At 38.7% G+C, this 14,263-nt stretch overlaps 1 long non-coding RNA gene across 1 annotated transcript in view; it reads left to right on the forward strand.

Moving 5' to 3' along the window:
* LOC136849882 (uncharacterized) overlaps positions 1 to 13,871 on the forward strand; it is a 35,344-nt gene extending 21,473 nt beyond the window's left edge. The window contains exons 3-4 of the long non-coding RNA XR_010856454.1: positions 7,822 to 7,932; positions 8,569 to 13,871. This is a non-coding gene — a long non-coding RNA (uncharacterized lncRNA). The remainder of the gene's footprint in view (positions 1 to 7,821; positions 7,933 to 8,568) is intronic.
* The last annotated feature ends 392 nt before the right edge of the window (positions 13,872 to 14,263 follow it).

Here is a 14,263-nt window from a genome sequence, read left to right on the forward strand (position 1 = left end):
CATTGTGCAAATGTGAAGCATAGCTTGTATGTAAATTATTTCAATGGCGAATTTCAAGCTTATGCAAGATAAATAACTGTTTGGATGTTTGTAGTCAAAGTGGGAAATTTGTAGGTAAATTTTATATACTTTCATGATTATATATTGGAATATAAGAAAGGTGTGTTTCTACATCAAACCACATATTTAAACAGGTCATGTAGAGAGAATTGGAGAGAATGCTATGAAAAGAATTAATATATATGCGTGTGTGTGTTTGTAATTACCTAGTCCGCTAGTATAGCGGTTAGTGTCGTGGCATGCCACTCAGATGTCGTGGGGGTTTCGTGTCTCCCCCAGGGCGACGAAAAATCACTGGCTCTGTATCATGATCAGTTACTGCTGCAGTGTGGGGTCTGCTGCAGTGGGAGGTTGAAACCAACATATTCTTTGGAAGCTTCAGGAATTTCAAGTCAATGGCTCTTCGGTGTGTGCTTGTTCCATGTGAATAGGTTTCATCTACTGAAATAAATAAATGAATATATATATATATATATATATATATATATATATATATATATATATATATATATATATATTAATATATATGTCTCCTGGGTTCACACACACACAGAGAGAGAGAGAGAGAGAGAGAGAGAGAGAATCTTCCTAACCAGAAATTATCATCAATCATTTGTTATACACCCTTAAAATTTAGATTTACGAGAGAGAGAGAGAGAGAGAGAGAGAGAGAGAGAGAGAGAGAGAGAGAGAGAGAGAGAGAGCATTGACCCACCGCAAGTTTGGAACGTCAAAATGGGGAATTCATCTGATGAATCACGCTGGTTTCAGCGAGCGTATATACTGTATGTATGTATATATACGCACGCACAAACATCCACCCTGTTATCGACGCCACCGGGCGTGGCCTGCCGCCTGTCCACCGCCCGCCCGCCCGCGCGCCGTCGGCAAGAAATCGCGTGCGGTCAATCGACTTATAATAGTCTTCGGGGTGAGTAACCCTTTCACTGCCTTCGTCGGCCGGGCTGGTGGATGACAGGTTACAGTCTGGGCTCTCAAAGGCACCGCGAGACTGGCGCTTCAGCTTTGACAGGCACCAGAAGACGGTCGTATCTACTTTGACAGGTAAGGGACCTTTTGGCAGTTTGCTAAACCGCGCGTCAGAATAAAGAGAAGGCTGCTAAAACGCGCGGCAGAATATACTGTACTAGATTCTACGCTTGGTTATAGAATTATAGTGGTATTTGCATAAAGAACTGACCGATGCGTCTAATATTCGCGTTCATATCAAGTCCTGTGATGAAACGCACCGGAACGTGACTTTACGTAATTCCGAAAGAACGAACTGAAACGAGTGAAACTCCCAAAAGTGGCATGTGCTGACTTATACGTGTAATCCCCTCGTTCAAATCAAGCCCTGTGATGTTCCCATACACGTACGGAACGTGAACGACAGTCTTCTCGTTCTTTGGAACGATATATCTGAAAAGAACGTAATCCAAAGAGCAAGTGAACGCCTTGTCCAAATGTGGCATTTGCTTAGGAACTGACTTCCAAGATATAATCCAGTCGTTTAAATCAAGTCATGTGAGGTTTTCACACATGTACAGAACGAGAACGAACGATCTCACGCTCTCTAAAACCAGAAATCTGAATAGAACGTAATTTGAACGAGTGCAACATTCCCAAAAATGGCATTTGCGTAAAAGAAGTGACTGATATGGTATAACCCCCACGTTCCAACAAGTGCTGTGATGTCTCTATACAAGTATGGAACGTGAACGAACGTTCTCACGTTCTCTGGAACCAGAAATCCGAAAAGAACGTAGCCCAATTCAAACTACCAGTGAACGCCTCTCCATATGGTCGTGGTCGCTTCGTAACCAGGAGGTACCTGAATCAATTATTTGCCAGGTGCCTCCCTAAGGGGAAAGGATCTTGTTTACTCCTTTCAAAATGGCGGCTTGATGACGTCAGAGTCAAAGGTGGTTGTTTAAGGTGGGATTGTTAGAGAGGTGGCTGTAAAAAAAATCAGACTTTTAGAAAGAGGAAAACTGAGTGAGTTTTAGGAAAACTGGGTGAGTTTTTCTTGTAGAATCTCAAGTGATGATGGAAGTAATAGATTTTTTACATTGTAAAATGTGAATGCTAATGTGATATTTAGTGTAATATATAGAGCATGGATCCAATTCCATTTTATTCCACAATTAACGGTGCCACTGTGAAAAATAAAATTATTTGTATAAGCAAAGGTGAATACAAATTAAGCCAAAGACTAAATAGTATTAGAATTGAGATCTTGTTGAATTACTTTGTAACGCCTTTGGTTAACAATTGTGGGTCGCAGCCAGAATAGTAATGGGCATGGGACTCGCAACCTCATCTCAAAATAGCAATGGAAAGATGTAGGGTTAAGCATATGCCTTGGGGCATCACCCCCTCCCTCTGTAAGATCATTTGTATCCGTTGTTGATAGCACAACATCTGTTCCCTTCCCTGGCTTTAGTGGAGTTCCTCAGGTTTATGTTCTGTCACCGACTTTCTTTTTCATCTACTTTTTTTTAGCTCTCCTGTTGTCCCATTCTTTAATTGTCTTTAGCTAAATGATTCTGAAGACAATCCAACGTTCAAATCTGCATCTAAAAACAAGATGGCTTCTCTCACCCTCGCACCTCTACAGGTACAATTTCAGTCAGTGATCTCCTGAGCTCAAGGAGATATCATCAATGTATCGCCAGTCAGGCCTTTTCTTCCCACATTTGGTCTGCAGAAAGTCAGTGATCCTCATATTGCACGATTCCGCGACTGATTCAGTGTGGTGCTAAGATTTGGAAATCTGTTCTTTCTTGTGTTTATTCCTGACTTTAGAAATGAGTCTTTTTAAGTTGTTGTGTATGTATATATGCATATATATATATATATATATATATATATATATATATATATATATATATATATATATATATATATATATATATATATATATATATATATATTATATATATATATATATATATATATATATATATATATATATATATATATATATATATATATATATATATATATATATATATTATTGTGTGCCTGTGTGTGCATGTAAAAATTGCAACCCTGACCTATAATGAGGCTAAGGGTGTCATTTCGAGAGAGAAGGAGAGAGAGAGAGAGAGAGAGAGAGAGAGATTGCTTGCGTGAGTAGCAATATAGAGCCACGCTTGTCATTCCTTCCCCTTTGGTGACGTCATCACCTAGAATTAGTACTGACGGCCCCTCTTCGGTCCGTTGCTTGGCACTGATCGATGATGGTGCGAATGCTTGCTTGTGCTTGCGTTTGTGGTTGTGCGTATATCGACTTGCAAGCACGATTATATATAGATATTAATATATATAGAATCAATTGGTCAGTTATTTTACCGGATGTGCGTGTGTTTGTGATAGAATCAATCGCTTCTTCATTTGTTTCTTTTCGAATTTTAGGGTTTGCAGTAATAAGTGTATCCAAGAGGTGTGAAGGAATTGATAAGTCAAGGTGCGTGTGGGTCTCTCTCTCTCTCTCTCTCTCTCTCTCTCTCTCTCTCTCTCTCTCTCTCTCTTCTCTCTCTCCATATATATATATATATTATATATATATATATATATATATATATATATATATATATATATATATATATATAATATATATATATCTCTTCTCTCTCTCTCTCTATAATGTGTATAGACACTGGAGAGAGAGAGAGAGAGAGAGAGAGAGAGAGAGCTTTCAAAAAAACACTTTTATCATTTACATATTTCCCTCAGACTTTGCACCCAAAATAAAAAAAAAAAAAAACTGACCAGAAATTGGGCGAAATCTCCTTTCCCCTTTTCCATCCGAGGTCATCTGGAGAGGAGGAGGAAGGGTCAAACCTGAACTGTGCCCACGAACATAAAAAAAATTATGAAGGTGATTTTATTCGCATACTTTTTATGGGGGCGCTGGAAGACGTCTGCCCAATTGCGAGGCTGGTTTTCGTAATGCTTCTCATTTTTTTTTATTTCTCATTTTTTTATTTTTCTGGGAAGGGATAGTTTTTCGTCTTGGGGAGATTGGAGTGGACGCTCTCTCTCTCTCTCTCTCTCTCTCTCTCTCTCTCTCTCTCTCTCTCTCTCTCTCTCTCTGTGTGTGTGTGTGTGTGTTTGTGATGTTAAATTGATTTTTTATACTTCTTTGCTCAGCAAATATAATTTTTTCTTTTATGTCAGTTGTAGAGAAAATCACTTATACCGACATAATAATAATAATAATAATAATAATAATAATAATAATAATAATAATAATAATAATAATAATAATTCTGGACTTACATAGACAATACAGCAACAGTAATTATAAAAAAAAAATACGATTTATGAAAAATATCGGCCTAACCATTTTCTGAAGCTCATTTGAAACTTTGGAGTTTATCTGGGGCTTTGGAACTCAGTTGGAGCCTTGGAGCTCATTTTGGCGCACTGGACCTCTGAATATTGGAGCCCAGTTGAACTCAGCTGGAATTTTGGAGCTCAGTTGGAGCAGTTAAGCTCATTTGGAACACTGGAATGCAGCTGGAGCATTGGAGTTTAGTTGGAGCTTTGTATGCAAGTGGAGCACGGAGCTTAGTTAGAGGTTTTGGAGCTCAGTTGAAGTACTGGAGCTCATTTGGAACGCTGGCTTACAGTTGGAGCGTTGGAGCTCAGCTGGTGTTTTGGAGCTCGTATGGAACACGATTGTTGCTGAAGCATTGAAGCTTAGTTGGAGTTTTGGAGCTCAGTCGGAGCACTGGCACTCATACGGAACACCGGAACGCAGCTGGAGCGTTGGAGCTCAGTTGTAGTGGTGTTGGAGCTCATTTGGATCATTGGAACCATGAACGTCGAACCTCAGTCGGAAATTTGGAGCCAAGTTGGAGCATCGGGGCTTTGATGGAGCTCGACTCAGTCTTTGAGACGCGAAATAACTATTTGTCAATAGATAAAACCAATATTATGAAGACCCGTTTTCATTGCTTTATAAGAATAGAGAGAGAGAGAGAGAGAGAGAGAGAGAGAGAGAGAGAGAGAGAGAGAGACCAATATTTCGCTTCTCGTTTTCATTTTGTTTTATGACGCAATTTCGACAGGCGTGTGTCAACACGGTCGAAATTTGATGACGTCATACCGTACACATGATGATGCCTACACCTGTTCAGTGTAGAGTCTCTCTCTCTCTCTCTCTCTCTCTCTCTCTCTCTCTCTCTCTCTCAAGAGTTAGCGGTTTCTACGAGGTAGAACCTACCTATTCTTTAAGAGAGGGAGAGAGGTAATACATTCTCTCTCTCTCTCTCTCTCTCTCTCCTCTCCTCTCTCTAAGAGTTAGCGGCTTCTAATGAGGTAATACCCATTCTTTCAGAGAGAGAGAGAGAAAGAGAGTAGGACACATCTCTCTCTCTCTCTCTCACTCTCTCTCTCTCTCTCTCTCTCTCTCTCTCTCTCTCTTGTTTTCTTATTAATAATCATCCTAAAGTTTAATGTATATTAAAATATAAAAACAAAAAACTAAGATATATTTGAAGGTGAGAGAGAGTGAGAGAGAGAGAGAATGTATTACCTCGTCGAGTCCTCTCTCTCTCTCTCTCTCTCTCTCTCTCTCTCTCTCTCTCTCTCTGAAAGAATGGATAAGATTTACCTCGTAGAGACCCAAAACTCTGAGACAGAGAGAGAGAGAGAGAGAGAGAGAGAGAGAGAGAGAGAGAGAGAGACTCCAGCCTCCTCCAAAGCAAATATTTCACAAGATCCCCTTCGGAGTATTTCCACTATTTGTCCGTCGGGTGGTGGAGCCTAATTGTTTACAATGTGACCTCGTTAAGTAATATTTGGGCTGTGGTCATTTCCAGGGCGGGGTCACTGACCTTAATCTATAGGGGAGTTGTTTATCCTTTTAAGGGTTATGTGGGTAATGTTGTTTGGCGCTGTTGCTCTTCTTCTAATTAAATTTCCTGGACAGTATGGTGAAGTTTGTTGTTTTTCAAACGTTTCATTATTATTATTATTATTATTATTATTATTATTATTATTATTATTATTATTATTATTATTATTATTTATATTGCAATTGCCCCAAACCCGGAAGTGACGTCATACGGGCCGTGTACGTGTATATGTTACAGTAAGATTGTGAATCACCAATTCACTTAGGGACATTTGATCCCCGAGGGCTAGTTCTAAACACGGCGAAACACATTATATTCCCCCAGTGGCTAGTACTAAACACGCCAGAACACATTTGATCTCCGAGGGGCTAGTAATAAACATGGCGAAACACATTTGATCCCCTCAGAGGCTAGTTCTAAGCACGGAAAAACACATTTGATCCCCCAGGGGCTAGTTCTAAACACGGAAAAACACATTTGATCCCCCAGGGGCTAGTTCTAAGCACGGAAAAACACATTTGATCCCCCAGGGGCTAGTTCTAAACACGGAAAAACACATCTGATCCCCCAGGGGCTAGTTCTAAACACGGCAAAACACAGTCAAAATCATTTAGAAATAATTGGTGGTTTCACGAAATATATATATATATATATATATATATATATATATATATATATATATATATATATCACCAAACACATTTTGATCCCCGAGGGCCAGTTCTAAACACGGGAAACACATTATATTCCCCAGTGGCTAGTACTAAACACATTTGTCCGAGGGGCTAGAAACAGGCTAGTTCTAAGCACGGAAAAGCACATTTGATCCCAGGGCTAGTTCTAAACAGATGAATCACTGTTTTGCCGTGTTTAAACATGGAAAAACACATTTTAATCCCCCAGGGCTAGTTCTATGCACGGTCAAATAGTTCTAAACCTAAGTGCATCTGATTGGTAATTTAAGCATTTGAAAAACACATTTGATCTCACCAGGGCTAGTACTAGAAACACGGCAAAACAGTGTATTATTTATATATATATATATCAATTGGTGGTTTCACGAAATATATATATATATATATATATATATATATATATATATATATATATATATATATATATATATATATATATATATATATATATATGAGAAATTTTAAACATGGCACTAATAAGCAGAACTCGGTACTCTCTCTCTCTCTCTCTCTCTCTCTCTCTCTCTCTCTCTCTCTCTCTCTCTCTCTCTCTCTCTCTCTCTGACTGGCACTTTTGACTCGAATTCCACGTCATTCAGAAGGAATTCAGTGACTCACAACTCGAGCAAAAATGGTGGCGTCATATCCCCAGTGGGTTAGAAAGGACTTAAGTCTGTTGTAACACTGAAATTCCGCCCTGAGTCGGAAATATATATCATGTTCAAATCTCCACCCTCTCTCTCTCTCTCTCTCTCTCTCCTCTCTCTCTCTCTCTCTCTCTCTCTCTCTCTCTCTCTCTCTCTTGGTTTTTGTTAGGGTGGCAGCGGCATTTTGCCCAGTTATAATTAGACCACTCTCTCTCTATCTCTCTCTCTCTCTCCTCTCTCTCTCTCTCTCTCTCTCTCTCTCTCTCTCTCTCAGATTTTTAATGTATTTTTCCCTTATCTTCATCATTCTTATTATAGTAGCTGATCTCTCTCTCTCTCTCTCTCTCTCTCTCTCTCTCTTCTCTCTCTATCTTTTCTCTCTTTTACGTATTTTCCTTATCTCCTTCATTTTATTCTTGTTATTGAAGCTAATATTCTCTCTCTCTCTCTCTCTCTTTCTCTCTCTCTCTCTCTCTCTCTCTCTCTCTCTCTCTCTCTCTCTCTCTCTCGCACATGCACTCACTCACTCTCTCTCTCTCTCTCTTTCAGTTTGATGAAATACTGCGAGGAACACCAACACACCGACGTCCTAGTGACCGGCATCACGCAGTCCGAGAATCCCTTCAAGGAGACGAAAGCCTGCAGCATCTTGTGATGGAGGTGAGTCCTACGAACCCCCTGGGGGAATGAGTCTACGACCCCCCGGGGGGAATTAGTCCTCCGACCCCGGGAGAGTGAGTTCTATGACCCCCAGGGGGAGTGAGTCCTCCGACCCCCCAGGGGGAGTGAGTCCTCCTACCCCCCAGGGGGAGTGAGTCCTACGACCCACTTGGGGGAGTCCTGCGAACCCCTCCTGGCGGGGAGATTCTTACTATCCCCCCCCCAGGAGGTTAGTCGTAAGACCCCTTGTGGTGAGTCCTACGACACCCCCTGGATTGAGACCTATTATCCGGGGGGGGAGTCGTACGACCCAGGGGTGAACTTACGCCTCCCAGTATGTGAGTCCTACAACCCTGCTGGGGGGGTTGAGTCCTATGACATGACTGAGCCTCTAAAGTAAATCAGACTATTATTATTATTATTATTATTATTATTATTATTATTATTATTATTATTATTATTATTATTATTATTAATTCCTTGAAGAAGGAGTTTAATAATGAGAGAAATAAAAGACAGTTTTTATAAACAAAAGCGCATCTGATTGCCAGTAGTTAATCAAAAGTAATACACAATATACAATTTAATCGACTGTTTATTCATACCTCTCTTTCTCTCTCTCTCTCTCTGTTCCAGGACCCCCAACGTAAACATAGTTTGGGACTGATAGACACAGAATAATTGTGAAGAGGAAGAAGAAGAATAAGAAGAAGAAACAGAAGAAACAGAAGGAATAAAAGAAGATAATGAAGGAGGAAAAAGAAGGGGCCCCTTCTTCTTCTTCTTCTTGCTGAGAATTTTTTGCATCTGCAGTCTCCCCCCCCTTTCCCTCACTCCCTTCTCCCTTCCCCCTTCTTCCTTTTCCTGCTTTCCACTCCCCCTTCCTCCTCTTATTCTTCTTCTTCGTTTTCCTCGCTTCTCCCTTTATTATTATTAATTATTATTATTATTATTACGACCAAAAAAACTGTTTTGGTGTTCTTGGAAAAAAACAAATCTACTTTTTCCTTGTGTTTAGGTAATAATACTTGGTAGAATTAAGACTCATTAAGTGAGAGAGAGAGAGAGAGAGAGAGAGAGAGAGAGAGAGAGAGAGAATGAATGAATTAATCTAGTTAAGGCATCAAGTCTTCTCGTATTCAACAGACTGACAACGGAATACCTGTTATTCCGTTTCCTGTGTATAAACTCACTTTTTAGGTTGTATTGGGATTAGGATAATTATTATTATTATTATTATTATTTGTTGTGGCTATTCTTCTTCCTCTACTTCCGCTTCTTCTTCCTCCTCTTCTCCTTCTTCTTCTTCTTCTTCTTCTCCTTCTTCCTCTTCTTCTTCTTCTTCTTTTCTCGCAGAAGTAGGTTAGAGCAATGTGGGTGACTTTGTGGAACAAACTTTATAGTATATAGTTCTGACTGACAGTCTTTTGCAGTGTGTTCGTGGAACATTTTTATTATTATTATTATTATTATTATTATTATTATTATTATTATTATTATTATTATTATTATCTCGTAAGGCTTTCCGGAAGTGCTTTCGTCAAGTGTCAAGTGCTTGGTTGCGATACAGGACAAATTTTTAAATTTTTCTCGCCGACAGTGTTCCCCTTGCGTGTGAATGAACATAATTCTGGAATATTTCGAAGCTGTAATGACTTGAATAAGTAAGGCTTTTAAAAACTGAACGAATGCGTCTAAAGATTCATTAGATTTAGGCAAAATTTACCTTCATTTCAAAGTCGTATTATAAATTGGATTGTGCACGGAGGAACAATGTAAAATCATTTTAATGGGATACAAGGCATTTTGATACTGATGTATCTTCGTAATTGATACTAGCGTTGATGTGGTAATTCTCTCGCTATTCAAATCCAGTAGCCAACACTTACAGAAAAAGATAATTATATATATTTTATAATTATGAATAGCTTAAAATTGTTCACAGCTTGTATCTCTAGAAATGCAATGTCATTCAATCGAGACTCATTGCAATTTCAATAAGCATTTTGTAAAGTGACAAATGGTATTACTTAAGTAATTTTACCTTAAAAAAGTTAAAGTACTTGAGAAACTATTACTCAAAGGCGTAACAGTTACACTCAACATAGTCTGTTATATCTTGCGAATTACATTAGGCGTAACCCTGATAAGTTCTTAGGCCCAGGTTTCTTAGACAACCATGAAACTGACCGACTCATTTAAGTAATTTTAGTTAAAAAAAACTTTTATATGCGACATATGGAAACATCGTACAGTGAGGAAAACCCATTCAAAGGCGTAAGAATTACGCTCAAAAAAATCTACGATATCTACGAATTACATTAGGCCTAGTAGAATTATATTAGGCCCAGCTCCAATAGGTTCTTAGGCCTATGTCACCTAAGCAACCAGTTGACCGGCACAGTTAAGTAATTCTACTTTTAAGAAAAAATTTAGTGAGGAAAAACTATTTGAAAGTATAACAATATCTGCGAGTTACATTAGGCCTAGCAGAATTACATTAGGCCCAACTCCAATAAGTTCTTAGGCTTAGGTCACCTAACTAACCAGTTGACCGACACAGTTAAGTAATTCTACTTTTAAGATAAAATTAAGTGATAAAAACTATTTAAACGCGTAACAGTATCTGCGAATTACATTAGGCCTAGCTGAATTACATTAGGCCTGATTCCTATAAATTCTTAGGCCTAGGTCACCTAAACCACCAAACTGACCGACTCAGATTCACCCCTGGTTTCCCCGTCTCTCGTTACTCTATTTCTCCCTTCTTCCTCTACCTCCTCTTCCTCCTCCGGTTCTCCCTCTTCCTCTCCTTCATCGTCCGTTTCCAATGTGTCGCTGTGTTCTTCATCCCCTCTACCCCAATCCTCCTCTCTCTCTCACTCCCCCTCGACGTTCATCTCCGGATCGACGACTTCCGGTCGATCGTCGACTGTTTCGTCGTCGTCTCTCCTTCGGACGCCCTCTGTCGAGGTGTCCTCCTCGTCCGTGGCTCCGGAGGGCAGCTGTATCAATCCCTTCGCGCCCTTTTCCTACACCTGCTGGCAGGACCTCCTCGCCAATTTGTTGTTCTTCATAGCGACCCTCTCCTTGTTCGCGTTGTTGTTGTTCGCTGTTCTGGTCACTTCGTCCTCTGTTCTGCAGAGTGTTCTCTCCTTCTACGTCTCTCTTCTCTTGGCTTTGTTCACGTCGGTGTTCTTCGCTTCTCTCGTTGTTCTGACGTCCGTTGTTGCTTCTCAGATTGTTCTCTCTCTCTTCTGCGCGTTGTTTTTCCTCCTCAGCGCAGTTTTCGTTGGCGGGAGCCGGTGGAATCGAAACAACAGTTTTCTGGCCTAGAGAAACCAGAGCTGAAAGATAATATTACTATAGAAACACGTTACCATGGAAACACAAATGTTCTCTCTTTAATTCTTATTGTTATTATTTGTTTCTGCTGTAGCCAGTAGACTGAGGTAAAACGCCGATTATCTTAGAATAAAAACAAAACAAAAAATACTCTTTATGTTGCTAAGGCATATTTTATTATGTGTTTTCAACAGCAATGAATTTTTTGTATATTGAAACTTGAGCATTTATCAACAGTAAGAATATATTTACTATCCAAAATTAGTATAAAAACCAAAAAAATAAAAGACACTACATGGCATGTCCAAACTTTCGCTAGGCCAAAGAATTCTGTGGAATCATTTTCCATGACAAAAAATAGGCTTATGTAGCCTTGTAATTTACTATAGAACTGTGAAAAAAACAATCCTACATTATTATTTCACACCTGATAACACAATCTAACACTAATCTCATTTTCATACTCAAATTAACAGCAACGAATGCTAAATTAACAGCAGTAAATGCTAAAAACTTTCTATATCTGCATTTCTTTGTTTTCTCCAAATATGAACAAGTAACACCTTTCTCTATCTCAGATATCCTTTGTTCATTGGGTTTTACTGTTCAGCATGCCTACAGACTTCTTCTTCTACCGTATTTATGAAATTATCAGTAAAAAACTACTTGGAACAACTTGTACATCAGAATATTTCAAATGTTTTGGTAACAAACAACTTGAAATATTCTAAGGGAATGCTACAAGGATTTGGTGGCTTGTAGGCCCTGTACAGTTTGTCTTAAGTTGTCTTTTATTGATAATTTTACAAATATGACAACAAAAGAAGCCAAATGTTATGCTGACCAGTGAACAGCAAAGAAAAAAAATGTTTTGAGAGAGAGAAAAGCCCCTGCAGGGGCATGAGAACATTGGTAATAACTGCAACTCTTTGTACCTGACAGAAACTCTTGGTAATCTCTGAAATCTGGCATTGGCCATTTGCAAGCCCTTTAGCTTCTGAAATATATGAGGAACTGTCTTCATTTGCCACAGGTTTTGTTGGAAGCCTTCTGGGGTACCCCAAAATCTGGGTACCCCTCAAAGGACACTTCCGGCCAGACGAATTCACCTGGCAGGTGTCTACGTAATCCTTGGCGTGTCCCAGACATTTGTGTTGATGAGGACTTAGTGCGACTTTTGCCCTGAGACAATTAAAGTAGACTTTGTTTTTGCTTTGTGTTTTTTTGTTCTCAAATAATGATTTCTTTACAAGTAACTGTGACTTGATAACCAGCATTATGTTGACAATAGAGACATGTTCAGCCGTGCGCCAAGGAATATACCAGGTAGGCCTCCATCTTGATGCAAACAAGGTATTGTTTGGGTTTCGTTATTTTTACGTGCCTGAATTCTGAATAGACCTAAGTCGATGAACTTGACACTTATTTGTTTAAATTTTCATTACATGAAGATAAGTAACAATCAGTGAATTGAGCATAAGGCCAGCTCAATCGACAAAAAAGAAGACCCACTAAAACATTAGAAATTGCTAGCTTCATTCTTCACGAAGATTATAGACCTTATAGCCTTTCGAGTGAAGACTAAAGTATTATTATAGGCCTAGACGCTTATCTAGGGAAGACCAAAGTATTGTCACTGGGGCTAAAAACCTCTCGTGTGAAGACTACAGTATTCTTATAGGCTCTCAAGTGAAGACCAAAGTATTATTATAGGCCTAGAAGCCTTTCGAGTGAAGACCAAAGTATTATTATAGGCCTAGTAGCCTTTCGAGTGAAGACCAAAGTATAGGTCTAGGAGCCTTTCGAGTGAAGACCAAAGTATTATTATAGCCCTAGGAGCCTTTCGAGTGAAGACCAAAGTATTATTTTAGGCCTAGGAGCCTTTTGAGTGAAGACCAAAGTATTATTATAGGCCTAGAAGCCTTCCGAGTTTGGAGTGTAGGCTAAAGTATTGTTAAGTCGTCAGAATGTCTTTAAATTAGGACGTGTGTTTGTGTGTTTATCTAAAAGTATATCACTGCCTTTGACTGATTGCCTTAAGATTCGAGTGTACTGTGAACTGTAATCTGTAAACTGTAATGACTGTTGTGATTTAATCATTTTTAGGTCTAATTCTCATCGTGGTATTTTTAAGCTTTGATTTATTACTTTTTTTTTTTGCCTTTTACTGTTTAGTGATATTGGCTGTTTATTGAGTATATATATATATATATATATATATATATATATATATATATATATATATATATATATATATATATATATATATATATATATATATATATATATATATATATATGCCTATACTTATAAGTGCATAGATTGATGTAGCTTTAATTATCGTAGCTGGAAGGTGTGACCACGTAAAACCTGGAAAGTTCCAGTGGAAGGAAGATTTGTATACGGTACAATATTTTATCATGAATCATCATCCACATTTTTCAATGCCTGTTCTTTGCAACCCTCTAGGCTAACTGTAGAACTTAGTGACCTAACTTTATTTGTTATATATATTGTGTAGCTTTTTTCAACAAACTTGGAGCCTTCGCTTGCTTATATACAGTGATATTAAATTATATAAAAAGGAATATTTCGCCCGAATGTTTTATTCCAACCTCGAAAGTATGAATTTGGGTGCTATGAGAGAGAGAGAGAGAGAGAGAGTCATATTTCAACTCTTGTTGAGAGAGAGAGAGAGAGAGAGAGTCATATTGTAACTCTTGTTATGAGAGAGAGTCATATATCAGCTCTTGTTATGGGAGAGAGAGAGAGAGAGAGAGAGTCATATTTCAACCCATATGAGAGAGAGAGTCATATTTCAACTTTTGTTATGAGAGAGAGAGTCACATTACAACTCTTTGTTTTATGAGAGAGCGAGAGAGACAGATAGAGTCATATTTCAACTTTTTATGAGAGAAAGAGAGCGAGAGAGAAAACAGATAATCATTCATGGGTAGGCCTATTAACACTCATACTTATCATTTCA

Source organism: Macrobrachium rosenbergii, chromosome 21 (genome assembly GCF_040412425.1).
Source record: "Macrobrachium rosenbergii isolate ZJJX-2024 chromosome 21, ASM4041242v1, whole genome shotgun sequence".
NCBI lineage: Eukaryota > Metazoa > Arthropoda > Malacostraca > Decapoda > Palaemonidae > Macrobrachium > Macrobrachium rosenbergii.